This window comes from Carlito syrichta, unplaced genomic scaffold (assembly GCF_000164805.1).
Source record: "Carlito syrichta isolate Samal-C Ts95f unplaced genomic scaffold, Tarsius_syrichta-2.0.1 Scaffold287682, whole genome shotgun sequence".
NCBI classification, from domain to species: Eukaryota; Metazoa; Chordata; class Mammalia; order Primates; family Tarsiidae; genus Carlito; species Carlito syrichta.
The window spans coordinates 5,031-10,060 of NW_007231778.1; positions in this window are offsets into that span (position 1 = coordinate 5,031).

Below are 5,030 nucleotides of genomic sequence, written 5' to 3' on the forward strand. Positions count from 1 at the left end.
CCTCAGAGAGGACAAACATTATGCCACCAGGAGGCCTCACTGTGCTGGTTGCAAAGAAGTGGCAGAGTATAAATTAGAAATAAATAAAAGTAGATTTATTAGCACTTTCCAAGTTTATACCAAATTCAGGGGTGACAGTGGAAGTGCCTCTCTGGTCAGGGGTCAAGGTGCCTGTGCAGATAAAGACCAGTAGCTGAATCTCTCCAGCAGAGCAGAAACTGATTGCAAAGAAGTGGGTGAAAGACGTGGATGGTTTGCCCAGTTGGAGACATGGACATGAGCCCTATTTCACACTGGCTTCTTAAGATAGGTCTTCAAGGACGTGGAGTTTTCGTTTCCTGGAGTGTGCTCCATGGAACTCTGTGATTGCAGCTTGCCATGGATCCTCCCTGATGTCTACCATCTCTGTCATCTACACAGAAAACTACAGAGGAATGGCACCTCCCCGCCCCTGCTTCCAATATTTGGAGCACCTTCTTTGAAGTCAGAAAGTGTATTGACACTCAGTGCCTTGGTTTTGCCCTCACTGTGCATTATTTTTCTCTTAGGAGGGCCACAAATCCTTCTCAATCTCCTCTGGAATAAAAAAGAACATAAACAAGGGTTTTTCAGCCTTGGAACTACTGACATTTTGGCTAGATAAAGCTTCATTATGGGAGAATGTCCTGTGCACTGTAGGCAGTTTAGAAGCATCTCTGGCCCCTACCCACTATATGCCAGTAGCACCACCCCATTTCCTTAAGTGGTGATAATAAAACAGTCTCCAGACATTGCCCAATGACACCCCCACCCCAGGGAGGGGAGGGAAAATTTGTTCTTGGTTGAGAAACATGGATGTGGCATCATGATCATCAATTTCATTTGACACCAGGAAGGAAAATAACCAAGGTCCAGGAGTAATCTCTATCCAACTCCATTGACCCTCGAAGAGTTTTCTCTCAGAACTTATCCTTTTTAACCCCTAAGAACTTGATTATATATTATTATTTTACGTGGAGGGCCTGGATCCCTGAAGCGAACATCCTATGTGAATGTAGACTCCATTGTTCACTGTTCTCAAATGAGACCAGACTTAACCATAAGAAGATGCCCTTGTGGGGAAATTTTCTTTGGGCAAATTACCAGACATATTGAGCACCAACAATATGTGGTGCATGTAACAGGCATTCGTTGGGAGGTGTACCAGGGCAAATACAATATGGCTCCTGTTCTTTAGAAATCCTTCACTCTAATGTTGGAGAAAGACAAGTGCATCCACAATAATGAGTGTGACCCTGGTGGGATGGTGCTGAGACAGGTTTATGGGTAGTGTACATTCAGGCATCAAATTAAGACTGTCTGATTTCATATACTGCCACACTTAAGATCTCTCATTAATGCCAAGAAAGACAGGTCAGATAAAGGAATTGTGTTTATTTGTTTTCAACTTTCCATTTTGAAGTGATTTTACACTTAGAAAAATTATAAAAGTTGTACAGGGTTCTCAAATACCTTTCACCAGTCCCCTAATGTCAGTATCTTATAACCTCTTATATAACCATATATGATCGTAGAAACCAGGAAACTAACATTGCTCCTGTATACTATCTAATCTATAGATTTTATTGAATTTCACCAATTGTCTCCTTAACGTTCTCTTTTCGGTTGATCCAAACCAGGCTCTCATACTGCTTGTCACTCTTGTCTCTCCTTAGCCTCATCTGTGACAGTCTCTCAGTTTGTCTCCCATGACTTTGGCACTTTTAAGGAGTAATGGTCAGTTATTCTGCAAAATGCCCTCTGCCTTGGGTCTGCCTGATGTTTTCTCATAATTAGATTGATGTTCAGCATTTCTGGCAGGAATCCCATAGAAGTGATGTTCTCAGTATATCCTCTCTGGAGGTGCATAATGTCAATGTGTCTTATTACTGGTGATGTTATCTTTGATCACTTGGTGAAGATAGTGGCTGCCAGGTAAGTCACTATACAGTTTTCTCTTTGTAATTAGCAAGTATCATGTGGGGAGATGCTTTGAAACCATGCAAGTATCCTGTTTCCCATCATACTTTTGCCCACTGCTTTTAGCATCCATCAATTGTTCTTGTCTGTCACAATTATGATAGTGTATTTGCTTAATGGTGATTATTTATTTATATCATTTATTTCACATTTATCCATTGGAGTTACACTGTAAGAAATAGATGCCCCATCTCCCTCATCTATTTACTTAATTATTGACTTATGCAGAATGGTTCATGGATGTTTATGGTATTAAACCAAGAGGTCACCTTTAAATGCCATCCATGGTTGGGTGGGCTTCAGCCTTGCCTCATCGCTTCTCTGGATCTCTACAACAGCCTCCTAACTGGTCTCCTTGCCTCCAGCCTTCTCCCTTTTGATGCAAACTTTACATGTCCAACTGAGGTCATGTAATAATAGTTTGGCCATGTCACAACACGTTAGTTGCTTTCTTTTGCCCTTAAGTTTTTTGAAGGTAATAAAATTAATGGACAATGAACATTTGTTGAATATTTACTAAGTGCTTACCATACATATTCTCATTGAATCCTCACAAAACTTGACTGAATTAGGTAGCATCACTGCCACTATCAGCAGCGGTAGCCTCCCTACAGTGCAGTTGAAGCAATCGAGGTACAAAAGCATTAAGCAACTTCCCCGGGATTGCTGAGCTGTTAAATGTTGAGCTCAACCTCTCAGCCACTAGACTCTACCATCTGCTGAATAGACCCTAGTCATCTAACTTCAGCTACTTCTCCAGCCACATATTTCACCAGTCCCAGCATTCATTACACCTTCCATAAACAGTCATTGTAAACACAAGTTACAATTTATTGCCCAATATTGCTGAGCGCACAGATGATATTTTGACTGCAGTGGTGGCAGGGACATTGGTCACAGTAGCAGGAGTAGTTTTCTAAGTAGTATAATTGTATAAGTAGTAGTCAACTCTCTTAGATTGTACATAAATCTAGTAGTTCAGTATAGTTAACTAGGCTGCGATGTGAATTTCCTGTGACTATCTCTCCGACCAATTCACATTTGGACTGCCCTCCTAGAGCTTCATCACTTTTTCTCTGCCTCCCCTCTACCACTCAGGGCAGGGAAATCACCTCTGCAAAATTCTTCCCGAGCATCCAGTCCATGATGATCACTTTTTCATCAAAACCCCTCTTTGCTATCATAGCATGTTGATTCTATTGTGGGTTCAGGACTGTAAGAACTTGTAGCCAAGGATCAGGTATTTTAGCCTGCTATATGCCTTCACTGCCTAGAAAAGTTGCCTTTTGTATAATTCGTGCTCAATTTGAAGATTCACTTGCTGATAACTACATTTAAGACATGAAGAGTAATAACTCTAATGCAAGTTAATACAGACCCAGATCCATTATCTGAAACCCTTTGGGCCATATATGTTTCAGAATACAGAATTTTTCAAATTTAGCAAGATATTATGGTACATATCAAATATAATTTAAAATACCCCCAATGGGTCTGGGGAAGTATTTCTTAGTCAAAGATATCAATATTTTTGTAATGATGTGTATGAATATTCTAAGTGGGATAAATAAACATTTTAAATAGTTTTATCATCAAATGATTTCCAACATTTTTCACTCTTTGAGTTCTTTCTATTTTGGAATTGTGGATAAAGGATTATGTACTGGTATTAGGGTATTTGTCTGTAGTATAAAAAGGCTCTATTTTGCCCTTGGAGTTGAGATAAAAGAGACTTCTAGGGATGAGAAACTTGAGGCCACTGGCACTGTGGTTGGGAGAGTTCTGTGGTCACTCACCTGGTGGTGAATTCAGGCCTGGTGTGACTAGATGACGAGCCAGTTAAGAACTATTACAACCGGGCTTGGTGGCTCAGCCTGTAATCCCGCGCCTTTGGGAGGCTGAGGTGAGTGGATTGCCTGAGCCCGTGGGTTCGAGACCCACCTGGGCAGCAAGACCTCATCTCTACAATAAATCAAAAAATCAGCCGGGCGTGGAAGCGCATGCCTGTAATTCCGGCTACTCGGAAGGCTGAGGTGGAAGGATCGCCGGAGACCAGCAGGTTGAGGCTGCGGTGGCCGGGAGTGGCCACTGCACTCCAGTCTGGGCGACAGAGTGAGACTCCAACTCAAAAAAAAAAAAAAAAAAAAGGACGATTACAGCTGTTCAGGAGTGGGAACTTGAGTGCTGGTGACGGGATGGAGAAAGAAGTTGAAGTGAGGTATTGCAAAGGAGTAAGTCCCAGAACTTGAGGGAGAGGTATGTCAACCTGAGGAACCAGATGTTCCCAGGATTTGTGCTCCACAGTTTGAGAGAGCATTGACATTTTTCACAGAGCCAGAGTAGAGCGAGGTGGGCTCACGAGAAGACCAATATGCTGAGCATGTGGAATGTGTCTGTTGTCCATCCAGGCAGAAGTATGTTTTCAGAATAAAAGAGCAAATGAGTTCGAAACTACTTCTAAAATGATACCTGGTGTGCAAATATGTTATTGGTCATGAATATTTCTTCTATTATTATTATTATCACTCTATTCTTTTTCAAGTATCCTCACAATTAGTCTAAAATCCCCTGCTGCCCAAGACCAGGCCATTTCTCAAACTGGCATTTATCCAGTGTCCAGGCAGATCTGCCCCCAAATCTCCCAAAAAACTATCACATGTATGCTCTGTTGGTTTGCATTGTCAGACTGTAAATGGTCACTTACTTATTAAAACACAACAGGCTTTATCTCTGAGTGGATGTTTGGAACCCAGGTTTCATCTGGGATAGTTTTCCTGGCTGAGCTACCAACTCTGGGAAACAGAGGATTGAATGGATACAGTGTTGGACTGGGGGTAAGTCATAGAGTTCATGGTTAGGTTTAGTAGCATTCTAGAGCTAGAAACAGTTGCAAAAGACAAGCCCAACCTGTTGTCAAGATCAAAGCAAGCCTTGACTGTCAGTCCCTGGTCAAAATGACTGTCCACACAACTGTAGGGCTAGCTTACCTTTCTTTTTTTCTCTGATCAGGCAGAGGTAAAAGAGCCGATGAG